Source organism: Neltuma alba, unplaced genomic scaffold, assembly GCF_004799145.2.
Source record: "Neltuma alba isolate B1F8T4 unplaced genomic scaffold, ASM479914v2 tig00006815_pilon, whole genome shotgun sequence".
NCBI classification, from domain to species: Eukaryota; Viridiplantae; Streptophyta; class Magnoliopsida; order Fabales; family Fabaceae; genus Neltuma; species Neltuma alba.
The window spans coordinates 125441-142963 of record NW_021634588.1 but is presented as its reverse complement, the minus strand read 5'-3'; the positions used below and the strand labels follow the sequence as shown (position 1 = coordinate 142963).

Sequence of the window (17523 nt, the reverse complement as noted above, 5' to 3'; positions counted from 1 at the left end):
TTTCTTATGCGTCAATTTCAGATTCAATTCCTCAATGGCTTTGGCCATCTTCTTTACAATACTTGAATCTTTCCCATAACAAACTTCATGGGGAGTTGCCAAAATTAGTCATGAAAATTGAACGTGGTATTTTGGATTTGAGTTTCAACAATCTGTCCGGTCCCCTGCCATATTTCCCACCAAATGCAACAATGGCCTTGCTTCTCTCAAACAATATGTTTTCAGGAAACTTATCTTTCATCTGTGCAACTCTTCAAGAAAATTTAGATTATCTTGACATTTCAAGCAACTTTTTGTCAGGAAAACTTCCTGATTGCTGGGGACAACTTCCTTCCTTGAGGGTTCTGAGATTGGAAAACAATCATTTCTACGGGGCAATACCAAATTCAGTTGGTACTTTGAACGATCTTGAAAGTATCCATCTGAATAACAATAACCTCTCTGGGAATTTGTCAGCTCTGATGAATTCTTCAGACTTGCTGTTCATTGATTTCGGACAGAATAATTTGACTGGAAAATTGCCATCATGGATTGGGCAGTACTTGCACAATTTGATTGGCTTACGTTTGCAAGCAAATAGGCTTCACGGAAGCATTCCTACAAATTTATGTAATTTGCCACATCTTCAAATCTTAGATCTCTCAAAAAATAACTTGACAGGAAATATACCTCATTGTTTTGGTAATTTGAATGCTATGTCAAATACGACATCTGTGAGCCCAGAAATTTCTTATCCAGTTGCTGAATCATCTGGCGAATTTTTAATTGTTGGATCATCCTTCACGGACACAGCAACATTGGCATGGAAAGGACAATCTGTTGAGTACGATAAGAATCTTCGATTCATGAAAACCATTGATCTCTCATGCAATCACTTAACAGGAAAAATCCCAAGTAGCATAGCTGCACTTGTGGCATTGACTTCCCTAAACTTGTCTAGAAATCATTTGAAAGGATCCATTCCTATGAACACGGGTCAAATGGAAATGTTGGAATCACTTGATTTGTCATACAACTCTCTTTCTGGTGAAATTCCAATCAGCCTCTCAAGTTTGAGTTTTTTGAGTGTGTTGAACTTGGCCTTCAACAATTTATCAGGAAAAATTCCAACCGGCACCCAACTTCAATCCTTCAATGCCTCCGATTATATAGGAAACCGGGGGCTTTGTGGCCCGCCACTTACAAAAAGATGTCCAGGAGATGGAGGTTTGGATCAAAATCCCAATCCAAGTAACAATGATGCAGATGGAGATGATAATCTCATAAGCTTTGGGTTTTATGTGAGCATGACTCTTGGCTTCATTATTGGATTTTGGGGAGTTTGTGGGACTTTAATTCTCAATAAGTCATGGCGGCATTCCTTTTTTCACTTCTTCGAAAACATGTATGACTGGATTTATGTTCAAGTTGCTATTTTGAAGGCAAAGATAAAGAGAAAATTCCAAGAAGACTAACAGGTAACCTTTGTTTTTCTTATATAATTATGATACCCTGATAATAAGATTCATTTGCTGGGTTACTGTTGTGCATTATCAATCTGGAGAAACTATTTAGAATGGTGGTAAGTTTAACGCTCTTACATATTTTTCTTCAAAAAAAAATTCTTCGTTACATTTGTTTCTCTCTTTCTCACGTGAATACACAACTAATATAATGCAACCCTCCAAGCTAGTTGCAGAAGTTCTCATATTGTTGGCGAGATTTCGACTACGGGGATGGTGAATTACAAGACTGGATCTGCTCTCCTATATTTGTTACTTTCTTGTTTGTTTAGATTTCTCCGTCTTTATGTTTCCGTACGTGAAAGCTAGGTCGCCACCCAGCTGTTGTAAGTTCCCTAATCCAGAATACATTCAGAATTATATTTGTTTACTTATTAATGATTTCAACTTGTTTTATTTTACTTCTAGTTAGACCAATGTTTGGTAAGGAACAGTGGGGTTACGGAAAGTCTTGAAATGAGAGGAACGATAAGTACATGTTTCTTAGTAGAAGTTAATATGAACTCATAAGAGACCTTCATTTTTCACACTCCAAAAATGATCAATTGTACAACATACACAGCTTCTTCTTCTGCTCCTCAAGATGAATTATATGAATCTCCCTTCTTCGTGCACCAAAATTATCTTTTTTTCTGAATTAAAAAGACAAGATAAAATCTTTAGAAATTACAACCAAAAGGAGTCTCAGTTGTATTGATAGAAATTAATGACACAAATAGACCACAGCACGCACAGCCTCGTATTTATACTTTTCTAGACACTTTTTGTGATTAGAATGTTTCAAATGAAATTAAAGTGATTGATGCTAACAATTGATTAATTTTATGTGCTGAGTTAGAGAATCATTACCGTAATGTACATGTAAACTAGCGCGAGCTCACACTGCAACTTTCAGCTTCGCATGTAAATATAATATTGACGATGAAACAAGATTGAGAAACAAGAATTGAAGGGGTCATCCGCAAATTGAACACTATTAATTCAGGGAATAAAAGAAGAACCTTCTCACATGGTACATAGACTGACGACGACAAGGGACGTTCCTCTTCTCATGCGGCGTAGATAACAAAATCCAAACTCATAATTTTTCGAAAGATAAAAATTAAAAGAAGAAGAAAAACAGTTGATTGCCATTTCCAGTGTTAGAAATCTGCAAAGTCATGGAAAGTTTTTCCAACTCGTATTATCCTAATCCTGCAGATTAGTCAAAGCCGTGTTCAGGAAGTTTGTAACGTTGCAAAATTATTGATGGAATCTAATGCAATGTATCACATGAATTTTTATATTACATCCACGACTTAATATAAAACACAATTAATTAAATACTTAATTATAACATATACTACATAAATTTGCTGAAATATTTATGTGTATTATTAGATTAAATATTAGTTTATAAGTCAGACATTAGTTTTAAAAAAATAAATATAAATACTTCAAAGTAACTTATTCAACTTCTTTAATCTCTTAAAATTAGTCAATTAGATTTTATATTAAGGATTTAGTATCATTTTCCTAAATTCTAAGTCTTTTTGCGTTTTTGACTTTTAAGTCAAACGAGCTCCGAATACATGTCTTCCTCGACCGATCAAACTGATATTAATGCCCGTTATTCTAATTCTGCCCAGTCAAGGCCGTTTATGGGGGTCCATAAAATTAAAGGAGTTTATATCCTTCTCATATGGCATGAGCAAAAAATTTCGAATTTCGACCATATAATCATCAATAATATTGTCCATAAATGATGGTGATGTGATGATAAATTTAAGGAGTGTCACTTACGTTTTCAAATTTTCATACTGCTAGAAATCTCGAAAGTCATGGAAAGATTTTTCCAATATCTTCATAAATAATGATATAGGTGAATGATTAATTTAAGTTTTATTGAAGGCACAAGACTTTGATAGATAAAGCTAATACTAATTTCAATAACATTAAAAGAAATTCAGTGTGCTTTATATTTTATTCACGAACCTTGGTTCAAGCTTGATGGGTATATTCATCTCCTGAGGAAGGAGAAGAAAAAGGAAATCAACCTTCTTATACGCTATGAAAAAAAATTTCCAAGTACATAATCATCAATGATCTTTTCTCACAAATGATGGTGACGATAATGATAAATCCATGGAGTGTCAATTACATTGTGGGAAATTAATGGCACAAGTCAGTCATGGATGCCACGAAAGCTTCTTATTTCTACTTTTCTAAACACGTTTCATGATCAGAATGCCTCAAATGAGAGTAATTGTACACACATATTTTAATATATCTTGACGTGTAGAATAAAACGTAGAAGAGTTAAACGAGCTTTTTTTTCTTCTTATTTTTTTGTTTGACCTTCAATTCAAACGAGCTCGGTACACACATATTCCTCAACCAATCAAAATGATGCATGGTATATTAATTTCAATGAAATTGAAAGAAATTCAGAAGTGATGACTTATATTTTAATATATTGATATTCAGGTCGGGCCAGTCACACATCAATATGACCCATATGGTGCTATCAACCCGCCTCTAGTTTATTAATAAATTGATATTAAGATTATCCCATCATCACTTGTTGGAGTTTATTTTGAAGTTAGTCTCATTCCCCAGCATTTTAATTATTTTGCAAGCCACACACACACACACACGCATATCCCAGTTCCCCGTTCATCATATTATTGTTTCAACCCTGAGTTTCAGAGGAATTAGACGTTTGATGCGTAATCCGTGTGAATGGAGCACATTTAGCTGGAAGAGATTTGTCTATTACCTAAAAATGATTAGCTTTTAATGCCCCTCGTCTTTCACCACAATAAATAAATAATGATATACTCCCTCAGTATAAGTCATTTTAACTAATTCGTCAATATGAAAAAATGATAATTAATTCATTAAATGGGTTTCAAATAAAATTCTTTTTAGTTTTGTTCATATTAAATAAGGCTGTGAAAGAGAGATAAAAATATAATGAGTTATATTTAAGCATTAATTGTAGGGACAAAATTAATAAATACTCCCTCCGTCCCTTATTATAAGATCATATTTTTTGAATAGGTTTGTCTCTTTTTATAAGATCCCTTTTGAATTTGTCTAAACATTTAATGCACTATTACCTATTTTACCCCTAGTTTAATACATTTAATACTTTTTCTTTTTTCATTTATTTCATTATTAATCTCTCACATCTACCCATTTATATATAGGGGTATATTTGAAAAAAATTATATTTACTACATATTAACTGCTCTTAACTAATTTTAACTATTTTCTTAAACCGCGTAATTTAGTTAAAAGAATCTTATAATAAGGGACGGAGCAATAAGTGTTAATTACTCTTCAAGTGACTTATATTTTGGACTAAACAATTCTTCCAGAATATTATGGACGGAAGGGAATATATGAGTGAATAATTTGAAGTTTTATTGAAGGCAAGAGACTCATTGATAAATTAATATTAGTTTCAATAAATTAAAGAGAATTCAATGTAATCTATATTTTATATGCCCAAGCTTGACTGGTACATATATTCATCTATTGAAGAAGAAAACAAAGGAGATGAGCCTTCTCGATCATATGGCATAAATAAAAATTTCCAACCACGTAATTGTTAATGATAATTTTCACAAATGATGTTGATTGTCAGTGTTGCTAAATTCGAGAACTATTACTTACGTTATTAGAAATTTATCATACAAATCAGTCATACATGGCACGACAATCTTTTATTTCTATTTTTTAAGACACCTTTCATGACCATAAAGCCTCACATGAAATTGATTGATGTTAATCATTTATGAATTCTATTACTACTACTGCAGTATTTATGAAAAATCAATTATATTAAAAGCTATTCTATTTAATAAACTCAAGATAATGGACTCATCGTGGCTATGGGTCATATAATAAACTATGGAACAATTGCCCACACAAATAATGATGGTTCAACTTACAAAGATAATAGATTAAACATTTTTGTGCCAGAATCAAATTTATTTTATTTCGAGCACATATTTACTTGCCTCACTAGATTCTGCCGGCATATAATTTTTTTTTATTTAATACAATAAATGTGTAACTTTGCTTCTTCCTTTTTGAGTAATTTTTTGTCATTATGCGCAATTTTTTCGTACTAAATTAAGTATAAAATCACTTTTCAAAATATGATACAAATATCAATAATAAATTCAAACAAACAGGGCTAATAAGTTTGCTTCTAGTTGATATCATCTTTAAATAAGAGTTAGTAGAATTTGTTTTGATTATAAATATAATATCAATTAATTTAATGTCCAAAATTCATAATTTTTTTAAAAATTCTTTCTATTAATTATACATATTAAGAAGGTTTTCTGTTAAGGTAGTAGTCCCCAATACAAAGGAAATTTTAAGAAAATCAACATGCTTTTTTCACAAATAACTAAACAAAATTTCCTAATGAATTTGTAAATTAGTTTTTTTTTTTTACTTTTATGTTTAGGACTGTGAGGAAATATCATATATATATATATATATATATTTCTTTTTTGTAATAGAACTCGTGTATTATTATTATTATTATTATTATTATTATTATTATTAAGGAGAGAGAGAGCAACAACGAATAGCGTCATTCAAACATCAGAAGCTATCAGCACAGATCAACTACCAGACCATACACAAAGGAATGAGTTTGGGTGATGATGAACATTCCAAGCTTATCAGATTTAGAGGTGCAAATTTAATTTTTTATTTTTATTTTGCAAAACAATCATTTTAACGGGTATAAAGTTTAAAACAAAAATAATCCCTTAACTATTTTTTTAAAAATAATTTTTATTTAAAAATAAATAATTAAAATACCTAAATCTAGACCATCCATATTATATCTGTACAATTCAGATCTAATTAGTCTAGGTGCTTATGACCCTCGAAAAGCCTACAACAATAAATCATCTAAAACTGTTATGAAACAGTCGTCCTCTACTCACAATCGTCTATGATCTAAACCGGACGATTAATTCAGGGGATAAAGGAATTAAGAAGAACCTTCTCATATACTACATAAACTGACCATAACAATGCTTCCCCCCCCCCCCCAAAAAAACATACAGACACACGCACACACGCACATATATTCAAGGAGAAAAAGGGACATTCCACTTTGATTTCTAAAAAATCCTTACTCCTAATTTTCCGACGGAAAAAAAGAATGAAGAAGAAACACTATTAAGCGTCATTTCCATATTGTTAGAAATTTGGAAAGTCATGGGAGGATTTTTCCAACGCATGTTATTCTAATCCTGATTAGTCAAAGCCGTGTTCAGGAAGTTTGAAACTTTGCAAAATTATTAATTGGAGGGACCGGATGTAAGGTGTTACCTGAATTTTTATATCATTTTTCTAAATTTTAAGTGGAAGTTTTTTTCAAGGTTTAACAATGAAACTAGCAATTCTAATATTTTACTTTCAATAAATTATATGCTTGTATCTATTTAACATATCTTATAACTTGGTATCAAATAAATTTTAAGCAATTTGAATTCTTGAAAAAAAATAGTATACTAGCAGAAATTATTACATGTATTATTAACAGTATTTTTATAAGTAATACATATATTTGAAAAAAATAAAATTTATTAATATAGTCTAGTATTTTTATGGCAGTAATAATACCGGCTCATTACCGTGTCCATGTCTTTACGGGCAGAACATAAATAGAAGAGTCAAATGAGCTTTTTTCTTTTTGTTTTTTGTTTTTGACCTTTAGTCAAACGAGCTCTCTTCCTCAACCAATCAAACTGATATATAAATTAATGCAACACAATCTCATATACATTTTCTTCTATTTTGATATCTATTAAATGTTTGATTCCCACAAACCTTGTGAATGAAGCAAATTTACAGGGAAGAGATTTGCCTATTACCCAAAAGAGATCAGCTTACTGATAATGAAGTATGATCCTCGTATTTCACTAGAATAAAAAAAAAAATAATATATGCGGATGACTAATTTCAGTTTTATCGAAGGCATGAGACTGAGATCAATAAAATTAATTTTAGCTACAATAAAATTAGAAGAATCTCAGCGTGATTTACATTTAATTTTATAAGCAATAGGTCTATTGACGAAGGAAAAAGGAGTCGAACCTTCTCACACTTCATGAACAAGAATTTCCAACCACATCATCCTCGATAATAATAATTTCCACAAATGATGGTGACGGTGATAATAAATTTAAGGAGTGTCACTTACGTTGTTAGAAATTAATCACACAAATATGTTATTCATGCCACAACAGCCTCTTATTTCTACTTTCTAGACACCATTCATGACCAAAATGCTTTAAATGAGAATGATTGATGTTAACGATTGATTGATATTAAGTTAGAAGATGATATTATTTCAAATAATCTTTCATCAATTGGTTCCAAAGAAGGAAGAAGAAGAAATGAAATGAACCTTCTCACACGGAGTGAATAAAAATTTACAACTGCATAGTCCTCAATGATATTTTTCACAAATGATGGTAACAATGATGTGGTAAATTCAAGGAGTATTGAAACATCCGTCTTTTTATCCCATTTAGTATGTATTCAGAAGTGTTAAGGTTCAAGCAAATCATAAATTAAGCCCATAGATTAAAAATTTATATTTAAATTCTCAGGTTACTATTTATTTAATAATTCCAGATTTTTGATCTAACTTTAAAAATTCTTAACCAAGTATAAAAAAAATCATTTTGAGGTGGTTTAAGTTGTAGATAGGTTGTACATAATTGAAGAATAGTTATGTTGTACTCCCTCCGTCCCTTTTTATAAGCAACCTTGGACTCCTTTATGTATATCAAAAAGTTAGTTAAAGAAAATAAATGGGTAGAAATTGAAATTTTTTTTCCTCCAAAATACCCTTATATATGGGTGGCGAGAGAGAGAGTATAAAAAAAGAATAAGAAAATTATTATAATAAAGAGAGTTATAAAAGAGAGAGAATGTGTGATGGAGAGAGATAATGTTTGGAAAATAAGATAATAAATATATTGAGTATTAAAATAAATAATTGATGGGGGTAAAATAGAAAATTTGCTACAAAAACTGATGACAATTTGCAAATATTGCTTAATGCTTATATTTATGGACAAGGGAGAAATGGTGGTTGTTGCTTATAAAAAGGGATGGAAAGAGTATTCGCGAAAATGAGTTGTCCTCGGTTCCTTAAACAAAATTCACGTACTTCTAGGTAATAAAATACTTCCAATAGACACTTCGCGGCAAATTTTCTATATTTATAACCCCATTCGTCAATATTATCATGGTTATCTCACCATCATCACCTGCTCAAGTTTATTTTGAAGTTAATTTCATTCCCCAGCATTTCAATTACTTTGCAAGCCATAGCCCAGTTCCCATTTATCATATTATTGTGTGGAAAAATAGCAAAAAAAGACATTGAAAATAGAAAAATTGTAAAAAAGGACCCTGTTACAACATTAATATTGGTTTTGACAACAATTGATAAGTAAATGACAACAATTTTTGTGAAGAGGTTCTGTATGCAAGTTTTCAATTTTCAAGGTCTTTTTTTTGTTGTTGTGATTTTCTCTTATTGTTTCAACCCTGAATTTCGACAACAAACAATTTAATGGCCAACATATCGCAAAACTATATGAGTTACGGATGAGAGGGAAATATTGTTTTATGATCTAAACTGGACAATTAATTCAGGGGATAAACGACGAACCTTCTCACATGGTACATAGACTGACGATAAAAATTTCTTCTTTAAGATATAAATATATACATCTATTGAAGGAGAAAAAGGGACGTTCCTCTTCTCATGTGGCCTAGATAACAAAATCCGAACTCTTAATCTTTCTGAAATATTTATATGTATTATTATATTAAATATAAGTTTATAAGTCAGACAAATTAGTTTGAAAAAATTAATAAATATAATTTATTTAATCTCTTCAAATTACTCAATTATGTTTTATATTAAGGATTTAGTATTATTTTTCTGAGTCTTTTTGGTTTTTTTACCTTTAAGTCAAACGAGCTCGGAATATATATCTTCCTCAACCAATCAAACTGACATTAATGCCTCTTATTCTAATTCTGATCAGTCAAAGCCGTGTTTATGGGGTCCATAAATGATGGTGATATGATGATCAATTCAAGGAGTGTCATTTACGTTTTCAAATTTCCATATTGTTAGAAATCTCGAAATTCATGGAAGGATTTTCCCAATATCTTCAAAAATAATGATATATGTGAATGATTAATTTAAGTTTTATTGAAGGCACAAGACTTTGCTAGGTAAAACTAATACTAATTTCAATAACATTAAAAGAAATTCAGCGTCCTTTATATTTTACAATGAAGAAGATTGATGGGTGTATTCATCTAATGAGGAAGAAGGAGAAGAAAAAGGGAAATCAACCTTCTTATGCGCTATGAATTAAAATTTCCAACTACATAATCATCAATGATCTCTTTCACAAATGACGGTGACGGTCAGGATAAACTCATGGAGTGCCAATTACGTCGTGGGAAATTAACGACACAAGTCAGTCCTGCATGCCACGACAGCCTCTTATTTCTTCTTTTCTAGTCACCTTTCATGATCAGAATGCCTAAACTGAGAGTAATTATAGTATCTATATCTTGACGTGTAGAATAAAATGTAGAAGCGTTAAACGAGCTTTTTTTTTTTTTTTTTGACCTTCAATTCAAACGAGCTCGGTACCCACATATTCCTCAACCAATCAAAAAGATGCATGGTATATTAATTTCAATGAAATTGAAAGAAATTCAGAAGCGACTTATATTTTAATATATTGATATTCTGGTCGGGCCAATCACATATCAGTATGACCCATATGGTATTATCACCCAAACTCTAGTTAATTAATAAATTAATTGATATTAAGATTATCCCATCATCACTTGTTGGAGTTTATTTTGAAGTTAGTCTCATTCCCCAGCATTTTAATTATGTTGCCAGCCATACACACACACACACACACACACACACACACACATCCTAGTTCCCCTTCATCATATTATTGTTTCAACCGTGAGTTTCAACCAAAAACAGTTTAATGTAGAGACTTGAAGTATGGATCAGAGGAAAATGTATTCGAAAACAAATAAAATTTATTAATATAGTTGTGTTATATTTTTCGGACACCTACTCTAATCATACTTCAAAATATATCTATGTCCTTGCGTGTAGAAACTTTTTTTTTTCTTTTTCTTGTTTTTTTTTTGAACTTGAAGTCAATGGAGTTCGGGGGATATGTGTGTGTGCGCGCCGCAACCAATCAAACAAATCCACAGTATCTATAAAAAGAAAAGCCAACACTACTACAGAATAAGGAATACTTGACGCTAAATACTTAACGGTTATAACAAAAAAACCTTCAAATATAGTATGTCAGGAGAAAACTTGACGGTTTTAATAGGAACCGTCAAGTTTCATTCGATAATACTTGACGGTTTTTAAAAACAGTCAAGTTTTCTATAATAATACTTAATATAACCATCAAGTATTGTTAAGTAAACTTGACGGTTTCTCTTTAAACCGTCAAGTTTTATAATACTTGACAGTTTTTCATTATAACCGTCAAATATTATTTTAAAATACTTGATGATTATAAAGAAAAACCGTCAAGTATTATGTTTTAAAACTCCCTGCAGGAATTATATAATATATGCCTACTATTCTGATTCTGATCAATCAAAGCTAGTTCATGCTATTAGCAAGCTACTAATTAATGCAAATAAAAAGATATCTAATTGGATATATATATTTATGTTTTTAATTTAATTTGGAGTGTTTTTTTCCACTTAATTAACTGGTGTACGGGATCCGAAATCAGATCAATATGCGTCGTAGCACTCCCACACTTTAGATAAGTGGTTAGATAGATGAATTAGACATTTGATGCGTAATCCTTGTGAATGGAACACATTTAGTTGGAAGGGATTGGTCTATTACCTTAAAATGATTAGCTCTTAATGCTCCTCGTGTTTCACCACAATAAATAAATGATGATATACTCCCTTTGGTCCACAATATAAGTCATTTTAACTAATTCATCAATATTAAAAACTGTTAATTAATTCATTAATTGTGTTTTAAATAAATTTTCTTTTTCAATTTTGTTCATGTTAATCAAAGCTGTGAAAAAGATTTAAAAATACAATGAGTTATATTTAAGTATTAATTGTAGGGACAAAATTAATAAACAAGTATTAACTATTCTGCAAGTGACTTATATTTTGAACCAACTCATCCTTTTAGAAGTGACTTATATTATAGACTGGAGGGAGTATATGAATGAATAATTTGAAGTTTTATTGAAGGCGAGAGACTCATTGATAAATTAATATTAGTTTCAATAAATTAAAGGGAATTCAACGTAATCTATATTATACATGCGCAAGCTTAATTGGTATATATATTCATCTATTGAAAAAGAAGAAAACAAAGGAGATGAACCTTCTCGTACGGCATAAATAAAAATTTCCATCCACGTAATTGTTAGGGGAAATGGCAAATAAAGACCCTTGAAAATATAAAATGGCAATTTGGGTACTTCAATTCATAAAATTGCCATCAGAGACCGGGTCCTAGATTGCAATTATGAAATGAAGCCCAAATGACTAAAATGCCCTTCCTTTTCTCTTTCTTCCAGCACCTCATTTCTTTCTCTTTCCTTCTTCTCTTCCTCTCTCTCTTTGTCCTACTCTCCCTCTCTGGAAACGTAAATTTCTGACTTCCTTTCTCTCTCTCTCTCCCCCCTCTTTCTTCTCTTTCCTTCTTCTACTCTCCTTCGATTTCATTCTTTTTCTCTAGAACCGTGACGTTCTTCTATGTTTTTCCCAACCCATTAATTTGCAATGGGAAAAATGAAAACATGTTAACCGTGTAGCTTCCATATTTAATTTTCTGCAAAACATGTAATGCTAATAGCCTAATATAGTACTCTTCATATAAAAGCTCTCATTCTCCATAATCTCTCTTTATTCTACAACCTCATCTCCTACTGATATACTCGAATTAACAACTGTTACCTCCTTTCATTGTAAAAAACTGGTTGTTGTCAAAGAATTCTGGAAATTATCATTTACGAAGAGAAATGTAAACTTGTATAAAAACCTTATCAGAAGTGATAAGTTCACTATGACAAATGATAAGCTGAGTATGATAAATAACAAGTTCTCATAAGGTTTTCATACAATTTCAAATTTCTCTGTTAAAATGACTAAATTTTCATATTGATTTATGAAATGACAAGTTTACTATGGTAGATGACAAGTTGAGTTTGACAAATGACAAGTTCCCATAAGGTTTTCATACAATTTCAAATTTCTCTGTTAAAATGACTAAATTTTCATATTGATTTATGAAATGACAAGTTTACTATGGCAGATGACAAGTTGAGTTTGACAAATGACAAGTTCACATAAGGTTTTCATACAATTTCAAATTTCTCTATTAAAATGACTGAATTTTCATATTGATTTACGAAGTGAAAAGTTTACTATGACAAATAACAAGTTGAATATGACAAATGATAAGTTCCCATAAGAATTTCATACAATTTTAAATTTCTCTATTGAAATGACTGAATTTTCACATTGATTTATAAAGTGACAAGTTAACTATGACAAATGACAAGTTGAATTTGGCAAATGACAAGTTTCCATAAGGTTTTTATGCAATTTCAAATTTCTCTATCAAAATGACAGAATTTTCACGTTGATTTACGAAGTGACAAATTTACTATGGCAAATAACAAATTGAGTTTGGCAAATGACAAGTTCCCATAAGATTTTCATACAATTTCAAATTTCTCCATTAAAATGATTGAATTTCTACATTGATTTACGAAGTGACAAGTTTACTATGGCAAATAACAAGTTGAGTTTGGCAAATGACAAGTCCCCATAAGGTTTTCATATAATTTCAAAAAAATGAATGAATTTTCACATTGATTTATGAAGTGACAAGTTTACTATGGCAAATAACAAGTTGAGTATAACAAATGACAAGTTCCTATGAGATTTTCATACAATTTCAAATTTCTTCGTTAAAATGACTGAATTTTCATATTGACTTATGAAGTGACAAGGTTACTATGGCAAATGATAAGTTGAGTTTGGCAAATGACAAGTTCCATCAGGTTTTCACACAATTTCAAATTTCTCTGTCAAAATGACTGAATTTTACATTGATTTACGAAGTAACGAGTTTACTATGACAAATGACAAATTGAGTATAGCAAATAACAAGTTCCCATAAGGTTTCATACAATTTCAAATTTATCTGTTGAAATTAAAATTTGCAGATTTCTGACAGCAACTACTTCTGATAAGCAGTAAATGACAAGTTTAGTAAGATTAATGACAAGTTCAGTGAGTTGAACCCCTTGTACAAGGAAACTAATTACGAGCTACACCTCATGCAATCTTGAGTCTTACATTCCATCATAAAGTTGACTTCCCTTCCTCATTCACATGCAATGAATCATCCAAGCTTTCATTCTTTAAGGAGGAGTAGATTATGAACTTGTCACCATCAAATTGAAATGTATTTCCTAATCTAACCATAGTTCTTAAAGAATTTCTTGACACCTTGTTCCATTTGGAAGAATTGTCCTGTATGCAAGACAAAATCCAATATGATCTTGGTATGTTTTCTGGGTATGTAAACACATAAAAGTTCAAACTATATATAAAAAGACACATACACATTAAAATAGCCTTTGACTTTCTCCATGAAATTGATAAATTGACTAATGAAAGTTAATCATGAATTTTCATTTCTTGATTTCCTCCATAACTGTTCTGATATATCCAAGGTGAAAAGATGAATCAAATAATGTTGCAGATTTGGTACTTAGTTCAAGCAGGGGCAGAATATCACACTCTGTAAGCATTACACATAATCTTAAACAAGCATAAAACAATGCTCCAACATGCTTTGCTACACTGTTCCTTCTCTCTCCGAGACAAGGAATAATAATTTCAAAGTAGATTTTCTATTCAAAATCCAACAAACCATCGCAATATTATTTTGTTACAAGAGATAATAGTACAAGCTGAAACTTTACCAAATATTCTAAGGTACAGATCCTTCTTCACTGCACCAGGTTTGTGGCTATGGAAGGTGGAAATGGAGATAGGGTTTTGAGCTATGGTGGAAGAATCAGAACATAGCATCGCCTTTCTCTCCCTCTAAATTCTGAAGTGAGAGACGTGGCTGAGGTGAGGACTAGAGTGCTATGCTTTGAGCTTGATTCAGTAGCAGTAAAGAGAAGGACGAAGAGAGAGAGAAAGAGAAGAAAGAAAAAGAGGGAGGGGATGAGACGGAAGGAAGAGAAAGGGAATGACATTTTTGACTTTTCTCCTGCATTTCATAATTGCAATTTAGGACCCGGTCTCTGATAGCTATTTTGTGAATTGAGGTACCCAAATTGCCATTTTATATTTTCAAAGGTCTTTATTTGCCATTTCCCCTAATTGTTAATGATAATTTCCACAAATGATGTTAATTGTTAAATTACTTACGCAATTAGAAATTTATCGCATAACTCAGTCATACATGCCACGACAATATTTTATTTCTACTTTTTAAGACGCCTTTCATGACCATAATGCCTCACATGAAATTGATTGATGTTAACCATTGATTAATTCTATTACCACTACTGCAATATCTATGTCTTTGCGTGTAGAATATTCTATAGAAGAGCCAAACGAGTCTTTATTCTTTTTAATTTTTATTTATTTTGACCTTCAAGTCAATGGAGCTCCTGATATGTATCTTCTTCAACCAATTTATACGTGGTATCTAAGAAAAGATAAGGTGGGAATTATGTTAATACATATTAATCTATTTTGTTTTTAGTTTAAGAGAAAAATTAACCTTTTAAGTTTTAATTCAATTATGACTTGCACGTATGAAAAGTTGGAAAAGCCACAGTCCCTCCGCTGTTGCCTTGTATTAATATTAACTACACAAAGTTAAAAGAAATTAATCGTGATTTATATTTTATACACAGATTTTGATTCACGTTTGATCGGTATATTCATCTATTGAGGAAGAAGATTGCCACTTGCATTACTAGAAATAAATGGCACAAGTCAGTTATGCATGCCCCGACAACTTCTTATTTATACTTTTTTCTAAACATTTTTCATGACCAAAATACCAGAAATGAGAATGATTGATGTTAACCATTAATTAATTTTAAGTTATAAATTAATGAATTATTTCAAATAAACTTTAATCAGTTGGTTCAAAGAATTTGCCTTCTTAATAAGAATTAAGACTGATCATAAGAGGATGGTGACTAAAGTATGTATAAATATTATCGTGCAAGCAAAGAGAGGTTAAAAAGAATAAAAAGCCGTTAATGAACGATGCTCGGTTGCATGCTTTTCAGGAATGGAAAGCAAGTTGAGATCTTAAAATAGAGACTTAAGCCACGCTATTTCGAATTTTCTAAAATTACTTATAGATTTTCAATGCTCACCAAGAAATAAAGGGGTTATCAAATGAAGAGTAATCCATTAATTATAGTAGGGAGTGAGATTTTTAAGTATCCTGGAAATACAAAAAGGATTAACGTGGTTTTAAAAAAAAATCTCTAATGCTCGAGAGAGATTGTACATATTAAAAGGATTTTCATTTATGGGTAATTTTAATGCAAATAGTTAAAGATGATATTTTAAAAATAATAATACATTTTTTATAAATAACTAATTTTTTTAATTTATGTAACTTAATTAGGAAAAATAAAGGAAAAATATCTGTTAAATTTTAAAATGATAAATATGTCATGCTAACTACTCTTATAAAAAATTTGAGTATTTGACTACTTTTCTAATGTTTTTGAGTCAAAATATGTTAAAATCACATATTTATTATTTTAAAATTTAATAGTGATTTTGCCATTTTATATGGTACAGACAAAAGAGTCATTATTTAAGGCACCGCCTTGCCCTTACCTCGTTCATATCACATCTTCCTCAATCAAACTGACGCACGTTAGCTATAAAAAGATAAGGTAGGAATTTACTCTGACTCTGATAAGTCCAAGCCGTGTTTGTCCATCAATATAGTTAACTCCCTTTGTGTCATAATTTAAATTTATTTTAAACAAATTTATTAATTACACATATCAAGATGTTATTAAAAGATAATTATAATGCATGCGCTTGGTAATGACATTTTAAAAAAATCAATATATATTTATTTCAAATAATTAATTTAACCAATATTTTTAAATTAGTTATCTAATTTTTATATTATTTATATTATTGGGAGGAAGCACTAATAAATTAACGCAACATACTCTTTTTTTTTTCATATTTTGATATCTAACTGTTCAATTACAAGAGAATAGCCTTAATGGTTACGGTCAGTGGAGTGTGGTCCTCGTATTTCACGAGAATAAACAAATAACGATATATGTGGATGATCAATTTAAGTTTTATATTTTGACGGCATGAGACTGATATAAATAAAATTAATACTAATTTCAATAATATTGAAAAAAAATTCGGTGTCATTTATAGTCTCATATATATAAATGAAATTAATATTAATTTCAATAATATTAAAAGGAATTCGGCGTCATTTATAGTCTCATATAAATATAATTAATACTAAGTTCAGAATATTAAATTCGGCGTCATTTATATTTTGATTCAAGCTTGATTGGCATATTCAAGCTTGAAACGGTTAAAGAGATGAACCTTTTCATATGACATGAATGAAAATTTGCGATCACAAAAATTTCGTAGAAAACGGTCAGATATATTATTAAAAATTAATGATACAAGTTAGTCATGAATGTTACAGCAACTTCTTATTTCTGTTTTCTGGACGCCCTTTATTACCCTAATACCTCGAATGAGAGTGATTGATATTAATATTGATTAATTTTAAGTTAGAAATTAAATAATTATTTCAAATGAACTTTTATCAAACGATTTTCCATTTTAAGAGAAAACTTAACTGATCAAATTAATTAAATGATGA

At 30.5% G+C, this 17523-nt stretch overlaps 1 protein-coding gene across 1 annotated transcript in view; it reads left to right on the top strand.

Annotated features, from left to right (window-relative positions):
- LOC114751209 (receptor-like protein EIX2) overlaps positions 1–17523 on the top strand; it is a 47326-nt gene that overhangs the window by 25755 nt on the left and 4048 nt on the right. The window lies entirely within an intron of this gene.